General features: G+C 41.9%; 1 non-coding gene across 1 annotated transcript; it reads left to right on the top strand.

Annotated features, from left to right (window-relative positions):
* The first annotated feature begins 8,828 nt into the window (after positions 1–8,828).
* On the top strand, positions 8,829–8,946 carry LOC132229012 (small nucleolar RNA SNORA21). The gene has a single exon (XR_009451591.1). It is a non-coding gene; the product is annotated as a small nucleolar RNA SNORA21 (small nucleolar RNA).
* The last annotated feature ends 13,641 nt before the right edge of the window (positions 8,947–22,587 follow it).

Below are 22,587 nucleotides of genomic sequence, written 5' to 3'. Positions count from 1 at the left end.
ATTTACCAAGAATGAGCAATTACTTTCTTTTCTCAGGCCTTTACATTGATGTTTAAAACTCTTGTTTTCTATTCTTTTTCAAAATAACAACCATGAAGTATTTTAAAATAATTTTTACTTCAGATTTTCTATGGGCATTCAGAAAAAAAGTAATTGGTCTGGAAATTTTAATAGATATATATAAACCCATAAAATCTTTAAAAAGATTTTAATAAATGACATTTAGAAGAAATCATACTGTTTCATTTAAGCTTCAGAAAGGAAATGTAAAATGGCTGAACAATTAGACTTATGGTTCAGGCATTTAGGCTACTATCATTACTCATGGGATTTTCTGCATGCTTTGAGTTGGTGTTGGAATTTTAAAAGGTAGTAGCCAACAGCAACACATATTTCTGAGCCTCCTTTACTTTTATAAATTCCATGTTTTATTGTTAGTCTTCAATATATAGCAGTTTTATCTAATACACAGAAACAAATACAAAGGGAAAGCAATAATAAGGAGACAAATAAACAACCCCCAAATGAAAGAAAAGGGGGAATTGCTAGAAAAAGAACGAAATGAAATGGAGGCAAGCAATTTGTTAGGTAAAGAATTCAGAATAATGGTTATAAGGGTGCTTAAATAATTCAGTTGCTCAAACACGCAACTTAATTAGAATTATAAGGAACTTAAGCATATCTAATAAAATAGAAACATGGTAATTGGCGTACGACCACTACCCTTCCCATTGGCTAATCAGGGCAATATGCAAATTAACTTCCAGCGAAGATGGCGGCCGGCAGCCAGGCAGCTTGAAACTAACATGAGGCTTGCTTGCTTCAGTGACGGAGGACTCTAACGTTCCCCGCCTGCCGCTGCAGGCCTCTGAGCTGGCAGTTTGAAACATAGTTACAAAAATAGAAGCTAAACAAAACCCCAGAAACCAGCTTTCAGCTAGGCAGGATCTCAGACCTGGAGTTGATACAGAGTTTTGATTGTAGAACCTAAACAAACCAGATACCTGCTTTCAGGAGCAGAGGCCTAAGAGCTAGAGCCTCAGAGCTAAAGCTGGCTCAGATCAGAATAAAAAAAGAAAAAAGAAAAAAAGGAGCAGTTGGGAGCTTCAGTCCCCCGCCTGAAAACAGCCCTCAGCCCCTCACCCAGACTGGCCAGGCACCCCAGTGGGGACCCCCACCCTGATCCAGGACACCCTTCAGGGCAAACCAGCCAGCCCCCACCCATGCACCAGGCCTCTATTCTATATAGTAAAAGGGTAATATGCCTCCCAGCACTGGGATCAGTGGAGCCGCGAGGTCTCCCGGCACCGGGATCAGCATGACAGGGGGCAGCGCCCAAACCCCCTGATCACCCTGTGGCTCTGTGTGTGACAGGGGGCTGGGCCACAACCTCCCTATCTGCCCTGCTCTGTTCGTGACAGGGGAAGGCGCCCCAACCCCCTGATCACCCTGCGCCTCTGTGTGTGACAGGGTGTGGTGCCCCAACCCCCCCACCCCATGGGCCCTGCTCTGTGTGTGACGGGGTAGAGCCATAACCTCCCCATCGGCTCTGCCCTGAGTGTGAGAGTGGCGGCACCCCAACCCCCTGATCGGCCTTGCTCTGTGGGTGATAGAGGGCGGCGTCCCAACCCCCTGATGGGCCCTGCTCTGTGCGTGACAGGGGGGAGCTCCCCAACCCCCTGATTGGCCCTGCTCTGTGCGTGACAGGGGGCAGCGCCCCAACCCCCTGATTGGCCCTGCTCTGTGCGTGATAGGGGGTGGCGCCAAAACCTCCTCATCTACCCTGCCTTTAGTGTGACAGGGGGTGGTGCCCCAACCCCCCAATCTGCCCTACCCTGAGCGTGACTGAGGGTGGCATCACAACCTCCCAATCCGCCCTGCTCTGTGCATGACAGGGGGCGGCACCCTAATTCCCCAATCGGCCCTGCTCTGAGTCCGACCAGGGGCTGCATCTAGGGATTAGGCCTGCTCTCTGTCACCCGGGAGCAGGCCTAAGCCAGCAGGTCGTTATTTCCCGAGGGGTCTCAGACTGTGATAGGGCACAGGCCAGGCTGAGGGGACCCCCCTCCCCCCTGGGTGCACAAATTTTTGTGTACCAGGCCTCTAGTGATAATTATAAGGGACTTAGTGAGAGTTGCACCAACTTAAAAAGAGAAGTTGAAACAATGAATAAGAATCAATTGGAAATGAGGAACAAAGGTGAAATACAGAACACTTTGGAAAGATTCAACAGTAGACTAGAAGAAAGTGAGGACTGAATCAGTGAGTAAGAAGAAAAGATAGAAAAAGCCAAAACACACCCATTCAGAGTAGCAAATTAAAAAAAAATCAGGAGGAGAGCTTAAGAGGGCTATGGAACAACATGAAATGTAATAACATTCGTATCATAAGGGTACCAGAAGTAGAAGAATCAAAGCAAGGAATAGAAAACCTGTTTAAAGAAAAAATGGCAGAAAACTCCCCTAACCTGGTGAAGAAAAAGTCACTCTAGTTCAGGAAACACAGAGAATCCCAAACAAGATGAATCCCAAAAGACTCACACCTAGGCATGTAATAATTAAAATGGCAAACATTAAAAACAAAGAAATAATCTTAACAGCTGCAAGAGAGGGACAGAAAGTTACTTACAAGGGAGGTAACATTAGACTGTCAGCTGATTTCTTAATAGAAACATGTCAGGCCAAAAGGGAGTGGCATGGGGTATACAAAGTAATAAAAACCACGGGCCTGAACCCAAGACCACTCTATCCAGCAAGGCTATCATTTAAAATCAAAGGTGAAATAAAAAGCTTCAGAGACAAAAAAACAAAAGCAAAAAGAATTTATTATCACCAAACCAGCACTGCAAGAAATGCTAAAGGGACTCTTGTAAGAAGAAACAGAGAGAAAGAGAAAAACACAGGTGTAAGAGTAAGAATGGCAACAAATAAACACCTATCTATAATAATGAAAACGTAATATGCAAATTAGACAGGACAGCCAAACGATGTTCTGGACATCCTTCTGGACAAAGCCACAGCAGTGGGTGTAGCTGGACATTTGTAAATAACGATCTGAAGTCCTGCCAAGAAGTGGATGTTCCATCAGGAGCACAGCATGACTTGCAAGCGAGTCATGCTGGGTCAAGATTGCACACAATCTTGAGTTCCAGGAACATTTACCTCCCTGAGGAAGGCTAAGATTAAATAGCCGTGGGTGTAGAGCAGAAAGGGAGGGCACAGCTGCAAGTTGTCTTCAATACGCTATTGTAATAATATAGAACAAAACAAGATTTAGTTGATTAACTGCTGATGCACTAACCTTGTAAACCCCAATAAAAGTGATGGTGGGAGTGCAGTTTGCTACATGCCTGAGCGAGCTGTAGCCTTCTGTCGGGCATCAATCATCCTGTGTGCTCGTCTTACCTCTGTGTCTTCAGTTCATTAAACATCCCTCAACAGTGGGGGCCAAGGCAGAGGTGGTTAGGGGCAATCAGGCAGGTAGGTGAGTGGTTAGGGGCAATCAGGAAGGCAGGCGAGTGGTTAGGAGCCAGTGGTCCCAGATTGCAAGAGGGATGTCCAACTGCTGGTTTAGGCCCCATCCTGCCAACTGCCAGTTTAGGCCTAATCCCTACAGGATCGGGCCTAAACTGGCAGTCAGACATCCCCCAAAGGATCCCAGATTATAAGAGGGTACAGGCCAGGCTGAGGGGACCTAACCCCCCATGCACAAATTTCATGCACTGGGACTCTAGTCAATAATAACATTAAATGTACATGTGTAGATGCTCCAATCAAAAGACATGTAGTAGGTTTTCATATTTCTGTTGGCCTTCCTTTGTCCTCTTTCAGAGAGTATCTATTTAGGTCCATTGGCCATTTTTTTTGAATGGGTTGTTCATCTTCGTTTTGTTAAGTTGTATGAGTTCCCTATAAATGTTGGAGATTAAACCCTTATTGGTGATAACATTGGCAAATATGTTCTCCCATACAGTGGGCTTTCTTGTTGTTTTGTGGTTTCATTGGCTGTGCAGAAGCTTTTTATTTTGATATAGTCCCATTAGTTTATTTTCTCTTTAGTTTCCATTGCCCTAGACAGTGGTTGGCAAACTCATTAGTTAACAGAGCCAAATATCAACAGTACAATGATTGAAATTTCTTTTGAAAGCCAAATTTTTAAAACTTAAACTATATAGGTAGGTACATTGTTATTAACTTAATTAGGGTTCTCCTAAGGCTTAGGAAGAGCCACACTCAAGGGGCCAAAGAGCCACATGTGGCTCGCGAGCCACAGTTTGCCGACCATGGCCCTAGGAGATGTATCAGTGAAGATATTGCTTGGGCATATATCTAAGATTTTGCAGCCTGTGGATTCCTCTAATATTTTTATGGTTTCTCATCTTACATTTAAGTCCTTTATCCATTTTGAATTTATTTTTGTGTATGGTGTAAGTTGGTGGTCTAATTTCATTTTTTTGCATGTATCTGTCCAATTTTCCCAACACCATTTATTGAAGAGACTGTCGTGGCTCCATTGTATGCTCTTACCTCCTTTGTTAAATATTAATTGAGCATAGTGGTTTGGGTCGATTTCTGGGCTCTCTATTCTATTCAATTGATCTATATGTCTGTTCTTGTGCCAGTACCAAGCAGTTTTGAGAACAGTGGCTTTGTAATAGAGCTTGATATCTGGTATTGAGATCCCACCTACTTTGTTCTTCTTTCTCAATATTGCTGCAGCTATTCGGGGTCTTTTTTATTCCAGATGAATTTTTAAAGAGTTTGTTCTAGGTCTATGAAATATGCCATTGGTATTTTAATGGGGAGTGCATTGAATCTATAGATTAATTTGGGTAGTATGGACATTTTAATGATGTTGAATCTACTTATCTATTAACATGGTATGTTCTTCCATCTGCTTATGTCTTCCTCTATATCTTTTTCAACATCCTGTAGTTTTCTGAATACAGGTCTTTTACCTCCTTAGTTAAATTTATTCCTAGGTATCTTAATTTTTTTGGTGCAATGGTTAATAGGATTTTTTTTTTTAAACTCTCTTTCTGTACGTTCACTATTGCTGTATAAAAATACCATAGATTTCTTGGCATTAATTTTGTATCCTGCTACATTGCTGAATTCTTTTATTAAGTCTAATATATTTTTAAGGAATCTTGGGGGTTTTCTTTGTACAGTATCATGTCATCTGCGAATAATGACAATTTTACTTCTTCTTTTCCAATCATGCTCAAAGTCACTAATCATCCGAGAGATGTAAATCAAAATGACAATGGGGTACCATTTCACACTTGTCAGAATGGCTATCATCAACAAATCAACAAATGACAAGTGCTGGCAAGGATGCTGAGTAAAAGGAACCCTCGTGCACTGCTGGCGGGAATGCAGACTGGTGCAGCCACTGTGGAGAATAGTATGGAGTTACCTCAAAAAAATAAAAATGGAACTCTCATTTGACCCAGTGAACCCACTTCTAGGAATACATGCCAAGAAACTAGAAACAACAATCATAAAGGATATATGCACCCCTATGTTCATAGCAGCACAATTTACAATAGCTAAGATGTGGAAACAGCCTAAGTGCTAATCGGCAGATATGTGGATTAAAAAACTGTGGTACATCTACATAATGGAATATACGCTGCTATACAAAGGAAGGAACTCCTACCATTTGCAACAGCATGGATGGAGCTAGAAAGAATTATGCTAAGTGAAACAAGTCAGTCAGAAAAAGATAAATATCACATGATTTCACTCATTTTGTGTATTATAATGAACAACATAAACTGATGAATGGAAACAGATCCAGAGACAGAGAAGCATCAATGAGATGCTCAAACCTCATAGGGAAGGTAGGGGAGGGTTGGGGATAAGGGGGAGAGATCAACCAAAGGACTTGTATGCATGCATATAAGCATAACCAATGGACACAGACACCAGGGAAGTGAGGACATGAATGCAAGTGAGGTGGGGGGAAATGGGGGGATAAGGACATATACGTAATACCTTAATCAATAAAGAAAAAAAAAAGACATGGAATAGATGAATGGATAAGAAAACAAGACCCAGAGGGAGGGAAAGGGGGACATATGGAATACATTCAACAATAAAAATTAAGAATAAATAAATAAATAAATAAATAAATAAATAATTTTAAAAACACACACACACACTCTCTCTCACACACACACACACACACATGATCCATATATATGCTATCTACAAAAAACTCACCCAAGAACAAAAGATTCACACAGAATGAAAATCTAATCACACTAGACAGAAAAATTTTCTAGGCAAATGGAAATGAAAAAATAGCTGTAATAGCAATACTCATATCTGACAAAATAGACTTAAAAGTGAAGGCCATGAGAAGAGACAATGACTTGAGGGAAACCAAGATGGCGGCATAGGTTAATGCCAGAGTTGGCTGCCTCGAACAACCAATTCAAGGGTACACCTAAAAGATGGAACGGACATCATCCAGAACCACAGGAAGTCTGGCTGAGTGGAAATTCTACAACTAGGAGGAAAGAGAATATCATACCCAGACTCAGAGGAGGCGCAGTGCTGAAGTGAAATACTCAGGTGCGGAGTGCGTGCTGAGCGGGCTGGCAGCGGAGGGCGCGGTTGTTGTTTTCATCAGGAGGGAGTTTCAGACTCTGAGCTCCAGTTCCGGGCGAGTCTCTAGGGACCCAGACTCAAACGGGAGAAGCGGGACTGTCTGGCTTGGGTCGGAACTCAAAGGCAGCTTTCTCTCCGAGGTTTGCAGCAGTTGCTGGGACTCGGTGAGGCAGAGCCCCTAGGGACAGAACTGAGAGCAGCCATAACTGCTTGCTCCGCCCGCCCTGTAGATCCCCAGGGACCCGCCCCGCTCAAGCCCTGCACAGAGCCATTTGCAGGATAGCCTCAGGCAAAGGCTAGATTAGCACCTCCCAAGAGGACAGAAGTTTTCCCACTGCAGACACAGCTGACTCTCACAGCCAGTTGGTCTGGAGGTCAAATCCCCCCAGTATTAACTACAACAATCAAGGCTTAACTACAACAAGACTGCGCACAAAGACCACTAGGGGGTGCACCAAGAAAGCATTAAAATAATGCGGAGACAAAGAAACAGGACAAAATTGTCAATGGAAGATATAGAGTTCAGAACCACACTTTTAAGGTCTCTTAAGAACTGTCTAGAAGCTACCAATAAACTTAAATGAGATCTACAAGAAATCTAATGAGACCCTCGATGTTATGATAAAGAACCAACTAGATATTAAGCATACACTGACTGAAATAAAGAATACTATACAGACTCCCAACAGCAGACCAGAGGAGCGCAAGAATCAAGTCAAAGATTCGAAATGCGAAGAAGCAAAAAACACCCAACTGAAAAAGCAAAATGAAAAAAGAATCCGAAAATACGAAGATAGTGTAAGGAGCCTCTGGGACAGCTTCAAGTGTACCAACATCAGAATTATAGGGGTGCCAGAAGATGAGAGAGAGCAAGATATTGAAACCCTATTTGAAGAAATAATGACAGAAAACTTCCCCCACCTGGTGAAAGAAATAGACTTACAGGTCCAGGAAGCACAGAGAACCCCAAACAAAAGGAATCCAAAGAGGACCACACCAAGACACATCATAATTAAAATGCCAAGAGCAAAAGACAAAGAGAAAATCCTAAAAGCAGCAAGAGAAAGAAACTCAGTTACCTACAAGGGAATACCCATACGACTGTCAGCTGATTTCTCAACAGAAACTTTGCAGGCCAGAAGGGAATGGCAAGAAATACTCAAAGTGATGAATACCAAGAAGGTACAACCAAGATTACTTTATCCAGCAAAGCTATCATTCAGAACTGAAGGTCAGATAAAGAGCTTCACAGATAAGGAAAAGCTAAAGGAGTTCATCACCACCAAACCAGTATTATATGAAATGCTGAAAGGTATCCTTTAAGAAGAGGAAGAAGAAGAAAAAGGTAAAGATACAAATTATGAACAACAAACATGCATCTATCAACAAGTGAATCTAAGAATCAAGTGAACAAATAATCTGGTGATCATAATAGAATCAGGGACATAGAAAGGGAATGGACTGACTATTCTTGGGGGTGGGGGTTGGGGGAAGGGGTGTGGGAGATGCGGGAAGAGACTGGACAAAAATTGTGCACCTATGGATGAGGACAGTGGGTGGGGAGTGAGGGCGGAGGGTGGGGCGGGAACTGGGAGGAGGGGAGTTATGGGAGAAAAAAGAGGAACAAATGTAATAATCTGAACAATAAAGATTTAATTTTAAAAAAAAAGAAAAAAAGAGAGACAATGAAAGCCACTTCATAATACTAAAGGAATTGATACAAGAGGTTATAACTCTGGTAAACATATATGCAACCAATACAAAACCATCAAAATATATATATATATATAAAAAAAAACTTCTAGAGGTTTTTAAGGGAGAGATGGACAACAATACAATCTTAGAGGGATACTTTAACACCCCACTGACATCACTGGATAAATCAACCAGGAAACAGTGATCCTAAAAGACACACTAGATCAGATGGAATTGACATTTACGGAACATTTCACACAAAAGCTATACAGAATATACATTCTTTTCAAAAGCACATAGGGCATTTTCAAAGATAGACCACATGTTAGGACACAAAATGAGTTTCTACAAGTTCAAGAAGATTGAAATTGACCCATGCCATTATGCTCAATATTTGACAAAGGAGGCATGAATATACAATGGAGTACAGATAGTCTCTTCACTAAATGGTGTAGGGAAAGCTAGACAGATACTTTAAAAAAATGACACTAGACCACCAGCTTATACTATACACAAGAATAAACTCAAGCTAATGACCCACTGAGCCGTCAAGAAAGGGCAAAGGAAAAACACCACTTTTGGGTGAAGCAGCAGCGTGTTGTGTTGCTTTGCTTCAATCGGTGGTGTGACAAGGTGAAAAAAAAAGGAATAAACTCAAAATGGATAAAAGACCTAAATGCAAGTCATGAAACCACAAAAATCTAAGAAGAAACCATAGACAGCAAAATCTCAGACATCTATCATAGCAAAATATTTACAGATATATCTCCTAAGGCTAAGGAGAAAATAAACAAATTGGACTATATCAAAATAAAAAGCTTCTGCACAGCAAAAGAAACCACCAACAAAGTGAAAAGCGAGCCCACTGAATGGAGGACAAATATTTTCCAATGATACATCATATAAGGGGTTAATTTCCAAAATATATAAGGAGCTCATAGAACTTAACAAAAGGAAGACAAACAATCCAATTAAAAAAATGGGCCAAGGACCTATATAGACACTTCTCCAAAGGGGACATACAGAAGGCCAAGAGACATATGAGAAAATGTACAAAGTCATTAATCACCAGAGAAATGCAAATTAAAAGGACACTGTATCACCTCACACATTTCATAATGGCTATAATCAACAAATCCCCAAATGATAAGTGTTGGTGAGGCTGTGGAGAAAGGGGAACCCTAGTACATTGCTGGTGGAATGCAGATTGGTGTAGCCACTGTGGAAAACAGTATGGAGTCTCCCTCCCCCCCAAAAAAAAAAAAATTAAAAATGAAACTGCCATTTGACCTAAAGATACCAATTCTAGGAATATTTCCAATAAACTTGAAACACCAATCAGAAAATATATATGCACCACTATGTCCATAGCAGCACAATTTGCAATGGCTAAGATTTGGAAACAGCCAAAGTGTCCATCAACAGATGAGTGGATAAAAAAGCTTTGGTATATTTACACCATAAAATACTGTGCAGCTGTAAAAGGAAGGAACCCTTACCATTTGCAACAGCATGGATGGACATGAAGAGCATTGTGCTAAGCAAAATAAGACAGTCAGAGAAAGACAAGCATCACATGATTTCACTCATGTGTGTAATCTAATGAACAACAACAACAAAAAATGGATGAATAAAATAAATCCAGAGACATAGAAGCATGGAACAGATTGACGAATTTCAGAGGGGAGGCACTTGTGGGGGTTTGTGGGTGGTGTGAAATTAACCAGGGAACTGATATGCAAATAGGCATAGACCTTGGACATAGACAATAGTGTGGTGAAGGCTTGGGAGGGGTGGGTATTGGGTGGAGGACATCAGTGGGAAAAAAAACACAAAGGGACATCTTTAATACTTTCAATAATAAAGAAAAAAAGAAAGTTGATGTGATCAGAAACATAAATTAGTTTTCTGGAATCTGTACCTCATGAATGAAACAATTTTGACTTTTGCACAGCTAACTTTTTATTTTCTTAAGTTTTTTGAAGTACAATTCTGTTTTCTTCTCTTAAAGCTGCATCAAAAACTGCCTTTCTTGGCGGTGGAGTAAGTGGATGCTATACAGATAAGCTCCCACGACCACACTGGAATTACAATTAAAATACAGAAAAGCATCCAGAATAATCAATTGAAGACTAGCTAGAGAGAACCCTGATAACCAAAGATGAAAAGTGGAGACCACATAGAGGTTGGTAGGAAGGGCATAGGTATGAAATGGCTGTCTGAGCTCCCATGCAGCTGAAATTCTAGAGAGGTCTCATCTGTGAGGGATTGCCACTGAGAACTCTGGGGTCTAAACCCAAGCTGGGTCCTCCAATAGAGAGTACCCGAACTGAGAAAGGTGCCCACATAACATCTGGCTGTGAAAAGCAGCAGGGTTGCTGTCTGCCAAAGAGAGACAGCTGGAGATGCAGGTACCCTCTTAAAGGGCCAACACACAAAATTGTGTATGCAGCCACTCAGTTGGGTTCTGGCAGAGGGAGGGAAGGTTGGACTGGAACTGTGTGAGCAGAAGCCAGGGTTGAAAGCTCTGGGGTTAGAGCTCATAAGTCAGACACCCTGCTATCCTGTGCTATATCATTCCCTCATGCTGCAGATAACATCTTTCTCAGGCAGACCTTTGCTATCCAGGCAGTATTTTCCAGAGGGCAAGAAGTTGCCCCATGCTGTTAGAAAACCCCTTCCACCATGCTGTGGAGTTTCTGAGGCCCATTAAGAGACTAAGATGAACAATTATCCTCCAGGTGGAAGCAATGGCCCCAACCTGTTGAAAAATCCCATGCCCCACCTGTGGAAGATTACCAGAGGTTATTCAAGACTAAATCCAATCAGTCTGCAAGCAGAGTCAGGTCTCTGGGGGCTTTGAGTCCTTGCCTGATCTAATTAGTCAGAAACAACCTTAACATTGTCCTACAATACAGATTGGGTGGTGTAGTAGAGTTACCTAGTACGTAATCACAAACCTAAACAGGCAGCCAAAATGGGGGGAAAAAAGAACACCCCCAAATGAAAGAATAAGAGAATTTCACAGAAAAAGAGATAAATGAAATGCAGATTAGATATTTATCAGACATAGAGTTCATTATAATGATGGCAAAGATTCTCAACAGCATAAGAAATGATATAGTAACTATAAAGAATGACACAGCACTAGTAAAAAACAGAGTGAAAGGAATACATAGCAGATTAGGGGAATCTGAGGATCAGATCAGTGAAATAGAAGGTAGGCTGGAAAAGAATCACACAAACATAGAATCAAAAAAAAGGAAAATTAAAAAACAGTGGGACAGCTAAAGGGAGCTCTGGGACAACATGAAACATAACAATATTTGTACAATAGGTATGCCAGAAGGAGAAGAAAGGAGCAAGGTATAGAGAAAGTGTTTGAAGAAATAATGGCAGAAAACTTCCCTAACCTATTGAAGGAGAAAGATACACAAGTCCAGGAGGCACTGAGTCCCAAACAAGAAGAACCTAAACAGGCTCATGCACATACATCATAATTAACAGGCCAAAAATTAAATACAGGGAGAATATGTTAAAGGCAGCAAGAGAAAAACAATTTGTTATCTACAAAGGAGCTCCCATAAGGCTTTCAACTGATTTCTCATCAGAAACACTGCACAACAGAAGGGAATGACATGCAATACCCAAGGTCATGAAAAGCAAGGATCTGAAACCAAGATTATTATATTCAGGAAGGTTATCATTCAAAATAGAGGGTGATATTAGGAGCTTCCCAGACCAAAAAAAAAAGTCTAAAGGAGTTTATAACCACTAAACAAGCACTGCAAGAAATGCTAAAGAGATGCTATAATGACAAGAAGAAAGAGAAAGAGAGAGAGAGAGAGAGAGAGAGAGAGAGAGAGAGAGAGAGAGAAACATAGGCATAAAAATTAAAATGGTAATAAATAAGCACCTATCAATAATAACCTTAAGTGTAAATGAATTAAATGCTTCAATCAAAAGAAATAGGGGAGCTGAATGGATAAAAAATCATGACCCAATTATATGCTGTGTACAAGAGACCCACGTCAAAACAAAAGACTCACACAGGATGAAAGTGAAGGGATGGAAAAATATTTTACATGCAAATGTAAAAGAAAAAAAAATTGGGGGGAGGAATACTCATATCTAAAAAAATAGACTTCAAAATGAAGAACATCACAAGAGACAACAAAGGTCACTACATAATACTAAATGGATCAATCAAACAAAAGGATATAACCCTGGTAAACATACATGCACCCAATATAGGGGTGGCTAAATGTATAAAAAATATTTTAGAGAACTTTAAGGGAAAGATTGACAATAATACATTCCTTGTAGGAGACTTTAACTCCCTGCTGACTTCACTGGATAGATCTTCTGGACAAAAAACTAACAAGGAAAGAGTGACTCTAAATGACACACTGGATCAGATGGATTTAATTGACATTTTTAGAGCATTTTACCCCAAAGCTGCAGAATATACTTTCTTCTCAAGGGCACATGGGTCAGTTACAAAGATAGACCACATGTTAGGATACAAAAGAAGTCTCTACAAATTCAAGAAGATTTAAATCATATCAAATATCATCTCAAATCACAATGAAATGAAATTAGAAATCAACTACAATAAAAAACCCTCAAAAACATTCAAATACATGTAGGCTAAATAGCATGTCATTAAGCAATGAATGGGTTACCAATGAGATCAAGAAAGAAATAAAAAATTTTCTGGAAATAAGTGAAAATGAGCACACAACAACCACAAATCTCTGAGACACAGCAAAAGCAGCCCTGAGAGAGAATTTCATAGCACTACAGGCCTACCTCAATAAAGAAGAAAAATTAATAATATACTATTTAACCCGACAACTTAAAATAAATTAGAAAGAGAGCAACAAGAAGAACCCAGATTAAGTAGAAGGAAGGAATTAATAAAGATTAGAGCAGAAATAAATGACATAGAGACTAAAAATCTAAGACAAAAGATCAATGAGAAACCAAGAGCTGGTTCATTGAAAAGATAAACAAGATTGATGAACCTTCAGTCAGACTCATCAGGAAATAAAGATCGAGGACCCAAATAAGTAAAATCAGAAACAAAAGTGGTGAAGTAACAACTGACACCACAGAAAAACAAAGGATTTTAAGAAAATACTATGAACACCTATATGCCAACAACTTGGACAATGTGGATGAAATGAACAAATTCCCAGAGAAACACAATCTTCCAAAACTGAATCAGGAAGAATCAGAAAACCTGAATAGGCCAATAACAATTGATGAAATTGAAGGAGTAATCAAAATAATTCCAACAAACAAAGCCCTGGTCAGGATGGCTTCACAGGGCAGTTTTACCAATCATTCAAATAATAATTAACACCAATAGGATGGATTTTATGGATTAGTTTGAGGAGGATAGGTGTTAGTTATTTTTACAAACTCTTTTTATGAGGCCAGAATTATCCTAATTCCACAACCATATGAAGAAAGGGAATTGCAGGCCAATATTCCTGATGACATAGATGCTAAAATCCTCAACAAAATATTAGCAAATCAGATATAGCAATATATTAAAAAGATCATACGGCATGACCAAGTAGGATTTATTCTGGGGATGCAAGAGTTGTACAATATTAGCAAGTCAATAAATGTGATATATCAAATAAAATTGAAAGACAAAAATCACATGATCACATCAATAGATGCAGAAAAAGCATTCGACAAAAATCCAGCACCCATTTTTAATAAAAACTCTCAACAAAGCTAAATAGACTGAGCATGTCTCAACATAATAAAGGCCATATATGACAAACCTACAACAAACATCATACTAAATGGGTAAAAACTAAAACCATTTCCCCTAAGATCAGGAATAATACAGGGAAGTCCACTTTTCAACATAGCACTGGAAATCTTAAACACAGCGATCAGAGAAGAAGAAGAAATAAAAGGCATCCAAATTGGAAAGGATGAAGCAAAACACTCATTATTTGCAGATGACATGGTATTGTACTTAGATAACCTTAAAGAGTTTGCTAAGAAACTAATCCTAATATATAAAAACCCAGGGTCCGTAATGACCTACCAAAGGCTTGACCGAACACTGGAAGTCACTCCTGCACGGCGACCCAGCACTGACTGCTGAGGGGTCTGCAGATCAGGCCCAGAGAGAGGCCTGCAGAGAGAGGCAGGGTCTGATCCACAGCCTCCATGGCAGCTGTTGATCAGCCGTTGCCTCTTTCTATTTGGGCTTTGCCAGAAGCCATGCCTCTCTTTCTCTTTCTCTCCAGGCCTCCATGGGGGCTGCTAATCAGCCCCACCTCTCTGATCAGGCCCAGAGATAGGTCCAGAGACGATGACTGGCATAGAAACTGACCAATCATAACCAAATTGGCTGACAGGATAGGGCAGTTGGGGGCGAGATCAGGCCTGCAGGGGAGAGCAGTTGGGGGTGAGATCAGGCCAGCTAGGAAGGGCAGTTAGGGGTGATCAGTCAGGCAGAGTCAGTTAGGGGCGATCAGGCTGGCAGGGGAGAGCAGTTGGGGATGAGATCAGGTCGACAGGGGAGGGCAGTTGGGGGCAACCAGGCAGGCAGGGGAGGTCAGTTAGGGGAGAGATCAGGCTGGCAGGGGAGGGCAATTAGGGACAATCAGGCAGGCAGACAGGCAGGTGTGTGGTTAGGAGCCAGTGGTCCCAGATTGTGAGAGGGATGTTTGATTGGAGAGGGTGTAGGCTGGGCTGAGGGAACCCTCCCTCCATGCATGAATTTTGTGCACCAGGCCACTAGTAGATTTAGTAAAAGAGTTTGGTAATGTAGCAGGATACTAAATCATCAACTAAAAATCAATGGCTTTTTTAAATTTATTGATTAAGGTATTACATATGTGTCCTTATCTCCCCATTGCAACCCCCCCTCACCCTCACTCATGCCCTCATCTCCTGGTATCTGTCCATTGGTTATGCTTATATGCATGCACACAAGTCCTTTGGTTGATCTCTCCCCCTTACCCACCCTCCCCTACCTTCCCTCTGAAGTTTGAATATCTGATCAATGTCTCTGGATCTGTTTTTGTTCATCAGTTTATGTTGTTCATTATAATCCATAAATGAGTGAGGTCATGTGATATTTACCCTTCTCTGACTGGCTTATTTTGCTTAGCATAATCATCAACAAATCAACAAATGACAAGTGCTGGCAAGGATGCTGAGTAAAAGGAACCCTTGTGCACTGCTGGTGGGAATGCAGACTGGTGCAGCCACTGTGGAGAACAGTATGGAGTTTCCTCAAAAAACTAAAAATGGGACTCCCATTTGACCCAGTGATCCCACTTCTAGGAATATATCCCAAGAAACTAGAAACACCAATCAAAAAGGATATATGCACCCCTATGTTCTTAGCAGCACAATTTACAATAGCTAAGATTTGAAAACAGCCTAATTTCCCATCAGCAGATGAGTGGATTAAAAAACTGTGGTATATCCACACAATGGGATACTATGCTGCTTTTAAAAGGAAGGATCTCCTACCATTTGCAGCAGCATGGATGGAGCTGGAGAGCATTATGCTAAGCAAAATAAGTCAGTCAGAGAAAGATAAATATCAATGGCTTTTTATACAGTAATAATGAATTCTCAGAAAGAAAAACTAAACAAAAAATGTCATTTACCATTACAACATAAGAAAATTAATATATTTAGGAATAAACTTAACCAAAGAGTTAAAATACTTGCATTTAGAAAATTACAGGACGTTGGAAAAAGAGATGGAAGATATAAACAAGTGGAAGAATGTACCATGCTCATAGATTGGTAGAATTAACTTTATTAAAATGTCCATACTACTCAAGGCAATATACAGATTCAATGCAATCCCTGTTAAAATACCAACAACATATCCTGGCTACTGTGGCTCAGTGGTTGAGTGTTGATCTATGAACCAAGAGATTAGGGTTCAATTCCGGTCAAGGGCACATGCCCAGGTTGTGGATTCCATTCCCAGTAGGGAGTGTGCAGGAGGCAGCTGATTGATGGTTCCCTCTCATCATTGATATTTTTATATCTCTCTCCCTCTCCCTTCCTCTCTAAAATCAATAAAAATATTTTTAAAATTCCAACAGCATATTGTGCAGATTATAGTAAATACTCCAAAAATTTATATGGAACCTAAAAAGACCCCCAAATAGCCACAGAAATCTTGAAAAAAGAGGAACAAAGTTGGAGGATCACAAAACCAGATATCAGGTTATATCACAGAGCCACCATAATCAAAACAACCTCATACTGGCCCAAGAACAGGCATATAGATCAAGGGAACAGAACAGAGGACCCAGAAATCAACCCAAGCCATTATGCTCAATTAATATTTGACAAAGGAGGCAAGAACATACAATGGAGTCAAGACAGTTTCTTCAATAAATGGTGTTGGGGAACATGAACAGAAACATACAAAAAAATGAAACTAGACCACCAACTTACACCATATATAAGAATAAACACAACATGGATAAAATACTTAAATTAAGTCATGAAATCATAAAAATCCTAGAAGAAACCACAGGCAGCAAAATCTCTGATATCTCTTGTAGCAATATGTTTATAGATACATCTCCCAGGCCAAAGGAAACTAAAGGGAAAATAAACAAATGAGAGTACATAAAAGTAAAAAGCTTCTGCACAGCAAAAGAAACCATCAACAAAGGGAAAAAGGGAGTTCACTGTATGGAAGAACATATTTGGCAATGATACATCTGAAAAAGGGTTAATATCCAAAATATATAAGGAACTCATGAAAAAAAGGAGACAAAAAAATCCAATTAAAAAATGGCAAAGGACCTAATAGACAGTCCTCCAAAGTGGACATACAAAAGGTCAAGAGAATTATGAAAACTTGTTCAAAGTCACTGATCATCAGAGAGATGCAAATTAAAACAATGAGGTATCACCTCACACCTGTCAGAATGGCTACCATCAACAAATCAACAAATGACAAGAGCTGGTACGGATGTGGAGAAAAGGGAACCATAGTACACTGCTGATGGGATTGCACACTGGTGCAGCCATTATGGAAATAAGAAAAATTAAAAATGGAACTGCCATTTCACCTAGTGATGGCATTTATAGAAATATATCCTAAGAGTTCTGAAACACCAATCAGAAAGAATGCATGAACCCCTATGCTCATAGCAGCACAATTTACAATAGCTAAGGTCTAGAAACAGCCCCAGTGCCCATCAGTAGATGAGTGGCTAAAAAATCTGTGGTACATTTATATCATGGAATACTATGCAGCAATAAAAAAGAAGGATCTCATACCCTTTGACACAGCATGGAGGGACCTGGCGAGTATTATGCTGAGAAAAATAAGCCAGTCTGAAAAAAGACAAGTAGCCCTAACCGGTTTGGCTCAGTGGATAGAGCGCCGGCCTGTAGACTGAAGGGTTCTGGTTTTGATTCTGGTCAAGGGCATGTACCTTGGTTGTGGGCACATCCCGAATAGGGGGTGTGCAGGAGGCAGCTGATCGATGTTTCTCTCTCATCGATGTTTCTAACTCTCTATCCCTCTCCTTTCCTCTCTGTAAAAAAAAAAAAAAAAAAAAAAAAAAAAAAAAGACAAGTAATACATGATCTCATTCATATGTGGAATCTAATGAACAAAATAAACTTATGAACCAAATAGACCCAGGGACATAGAAGCATAGTAAAGCATGCTAAATCTCAGAGGAAAGGCAGGGGAGGGTGGGTGGTTGGAAAGGGATCAACCAAAAAACTTGCATGTATATATGTACATGGACACAGACAATAGGGTGGTTAAAGCCTGGGACAGTCGGTGGGTATGAGCTAGAGGGGGTTAATGGAAGAAAAAGGGGACATATGTAATACTTATACTAGTACAATTAAGATGTTTTTTTTTTTAACAAAAGGAAAATGAAAGTAAAAATAAACTGTTTTTCTCAGTGATGTTCTAAATGTAAGATGATTGAGTGGTTTGGCTCAAAAAAAGTCTTTCTTTAATGAGTGTAGAATTCAACCCGAATGTAAGTTTCCCTGTATATAGTTTATCTATACTAATAAAAGGGTAATATGCTAATTAGAGTGGGCATCATCCAGACAAAGCCACAGTGGCTGTGAGGGCCTAGCGCCTAGCAGAGCTAGCTGGAGTGGAGGAGGTATTGCCGCAGTGAGGGGCGGGTGGGGTGGGGAGCAGGAGCCGAGGCAGCACTGTGGGTGCGAGGACTACGACCTTTGCATCAGCTGCTACAACACAAAGGGCCACACCCACAAGATGGTGAAGGTGGGGCTGGGCTTGGATGAAGAGGCTGATGAGGGCAGCAGCCAGGGTGAGCCATAGTTCAGGAGCTTCCGGGAGTGGTGGCACCAGGCCATCCAGCACTGCATCCAGTCCCAGAGGCGTGCCCGCCAGTGCCACAACGTCAACTGCCTGCAGCCTTCCTGCCAGAAGATGAAGCGAGTTGTGCAGCACACCAAGGGCTGCTAGCGCAAGACCAATGGAGGTTGTGGAGTGTGCAAGCAGTTCATGGCCCTTTGCTGCTACCATGCCAAACACTGCCAAGAAAACACATGCCCCATTCCCTACTGCCTCAACATCAAGCAGAAGCTCCGCCAGCAGGAGATACAGCACTGCCAGCAGCACGCTTAGCTCATGCGCCAGCAGATGCCACCATCATTAACACTCACACCCTGCCTCAGCTGAGTCTGCCTTCCCCTCCTCAGCACCACCCTGGCCCCCCACACTGCATCCCAGCACACCCTGGACACCATAGCCCCCGACTCTGCCACAGCCCTCGCCTTTGAGAATGTCACTAGCCAGGTTCTCCAGCATGGCCAGAACTCAGCCCCCCACCACAATTGTACTGGGAAGCCCACTAACCAGGTGCCAGCCCCACCGTCCCCCACCCAGTCCCACCTGCAGCAGTGGAGGCACCAGGCAGATTGCATGTGAGGCGCAGCAGCAGCAGCACTTGTACTGGGTGAGCACCAAAATGATATGCCCTTGAGTCACAGTGACCCCCGAGTGCCAGATGGCCCCCATGGGACTGAATGTGACCCAACCAGGTCAGTGGGCTTGTTATTCTGCCCCCCAACCTCCAGCAGTGGCAGCCATCACCCATCCCCCAGCAACAGCAAATGTGAGGCATGCCCAGACCCGTGATGTCTATGCAGACCCAAGGTGCAGCCACCTACGAGCATCTCTCTAGGTGCCCTGCAGGACCTGCTGTGGACCCTGAAGTCTCCCAGCTCCCACAGCAGCAGCACGTACTCAACATCCTCAAGTCAAACCCTCAGCTGATGGCAACTCTCATCAAATAGCACATGGCCAAGTAAGTGGCTAACCAGCCTGGCCTTCAGCTCTAGCCCAGCCTGCTGAACCTAAATTCCATGCAAGCCAGAGGGCCACGACCTGCTGTCCCTCCACAGCAGCAAGCAATGGGAGGCCTGAACCCCCAGGGCCAGGCCTTGAACATCATGAACCCAGGCGCAACCTCAGCGTGGCGAGTATAAACCATAGTACAGAGAGATGCCATGGAACAACAGCAGCAGCCGCAGCAACAAGAGAAAGACAGCGCTGGCATGGCTGCAGGCCTGGCAGGACATGCCCAGTTCCAGCAGCCTCAGGGATGCTAACACTACCCGCAGCCATGCAGCAACAGTGGATCCAGCAGCAGATTGGGTCCCAAACCCTGTTAGGCATACTCTGTACCTTTCCCCTGCCCTCAGTTTCTCCCCTGCACTCAGTACTTTTCTATTGTCCCTGCTTGAGGCTCCTGCCCTCTCTGCTGTTTTCCTGTTATTTTCATTTCAGGTGTCACAAGAGAAGCTAAGCAGCCGAGAAAAGCAACGCTAGACCCAGCTTCCTGAAACTGCCTGCACCTATATCTGACCTACACAGAGACATAAATATCCCACCCTCCCTACTCTTGGTTGCTGAAATGGATATACTGGTGTGTATTAAAAATAAAATTTCTAAAACTCTCACAACATCTCTTGGTCTGTCTCCTGTCAGCACAAACCTAACAAACTCCATGAGCCCCAGCAGCACATGCTCTCAGAGAACCACAGGCCTCACCTCTCTGGCCAGCAGATGGCCACATCCCTCAGTAGCCAGGTGAGATCTTTGGCCTCTGTCCAGTCTCCAGACCCCAGTGCCAGTCTCCACATTCTAGCCCAGCCATGGGCAAACTACGGCCCGTGGGCCGAATCCGGCCCATTTGAAATGAATAAAACTAAAAAAAAAAAAAAAAAAAAAAAAAAAAAAAAAAAAAAAGACGGTATCCTTTTATGTAATTATGTTTACTTTGAATTTATATTAGTTCACACAAACACTCCATCCATGCTTTTGTTCCGGCCCTCCGGTCCAGTTTAAGAACCCATTGGGGCTCTTGAGTCAAAAAGTTTGCCCACCCCTGTAGCCCATCACCACGGATATGCCTCAGCCTTCACCACACCATTTTGCCCCCAAGATTGGTTCTCCCCAAACAGGACTCCCCGTCACCATGGCCAGCTCCATAGATCAGGGACACTTGGGGAACCCCAAACATGCGATGCTACCACAGTTAAATACCCCCACAGGAGTGCATTCCCAGTGAGCTGTCCTGGTTGGTGACACCACAGTAGACACCCTAGAAATGTTGATGGAGCAGGGGCAGAGGAGGCGGTGCCACTGCGGGATCAGGAGCAGAGGCAGTGCCACTGAAGGAGAGGCCTCGGCACAGGCCCTTCCTCAGAGGCAGCCACAGAGGTATAGTCATGAGCCTGATCCCGGCGCCATGCCTCTGCAGAGGCTGGACAGGGTGCAACCTGCTGTGCCTCAACCTCCCACAGCCCGTCCTCCAGCCAGCCTGGCCCCAGATTGCTCCCCACCCACCAGTGGGTGGGGAGCAGGGCCAGCGCTAAGAAACAAGGGCTGAGAGGGCTGAGGGCCAGCAGCCACAGTGGCTGGCAGTGGCAGCAGCAGCAGGGTGATGGGGGCAGTGCCTTCCCATGATCACCTAGTCGCCTCCCACAGAGGGAGGTCAGACTGCAGCTTAGGCCCGCTTCCCAGGGACTATCAGTAGGATATCACCTGAGGGCTCCCGGACTGTGAGACGGGGCAGCTTTGGGGATCAGGGCCTTAGAAACAGACTGTAACTTCCATTTCTGCATTTATAAAATAGTGTTCTGGTGAGGATTAAACAAAATAACACAGAGCAGCACTTTGTAAATTATAAATGGCTATAAAAATTGTAGGCATAATTTTAAAAGAAAAAGTTAAAATATTTCAGTCAAAGCATTTTCTGAATTGAACAGAATAACCAATCTCTTTTTCCTCTAAAACTTTCGCCATTGGAAAATGGTTACTGAGAAAAATCTTAGCTCCTTGGTAAGGGACCAAAGGTGCAGTCTTTCACCTAATTTGCCACTTATGAGAGCAGTCAGAATATTTGAATTTTTACTGAACTGACTGAAAAAATAGGTTTGTAAAGTGGAGTGATGTGGAGTTCTAAGAAAGCATGAGGAAGCACAGCAAAATTACCTGACCTCTGTTAGAGTTAACAGCCTACAGTCATTTTTGGCTCTTCCCTTATTATTTGTACAATAAGATGTGGGCAAAATGTAATTTTATTGAAATGAATGTGAATATATTTATTTGGAAAAACTATGTTGTTTTAGTTATAAGAATTTATCTGTCAGGAAACATACATTTTTGGAAATTGGATATTAATAGCCATTGGTTGTCATAGAGATAATAATGTATGTGATAGAATTAATTGATTTTTATATCTGCACAATATTTAAAGTTCACAGAATTTTTATAATTAATCTTCCTTTCCACATTTGGGAATCTTCTGCCATCTTCAACTGCTCAGTGAAATCTACTATAATATAATCTAAGTAAAGTGATTTCACTCCTTCTTTGGGATATCATCTTCCTCTGTATTTGCCATATGCATGCATCATCATGATTTCTGGTTTTATACACAATGGGTAAATATCACATACTTTCTTTTTTACTATAGCATTTATTGATTGCCCACAAGTAGTGCCTTCTGTCTTACAATTTACAAAAGTGTTTTCATATATATTGATACATTTGCTTCTCACCCACCATGAGCTTGTAAATCACACAGGCATTATAGTATTGTCATTAAAAATGTTGGTTTCTGGTGCTAGATTTTCTAGGTTTAAAACTCTGATCTTCCTCTCATTATTTTTTAAAATTTATTTTATGCTATTTTTCTTTCACTATTTATCCCTTCTATGCCCTCTTCTACTTCCACCACTCTTATCC

Source organism: Myotis daubentonii, chromosome 2 (genome assembly GCF_963259705.1).
Source record: "Myotis daubentonii chromosome 2, mMyoDau2.1, whole genome shotgun sequence".
Classification (NCBI taxonomy): Eukaryota; Metazoa; Chordata; class Mammalia; order Chiroptera; family Vespertilionidae; genus Myotis; species Myotis daubentonii.
This window is presented reverse-complemented; position numbering and strand designations above follow the sequence as displayed.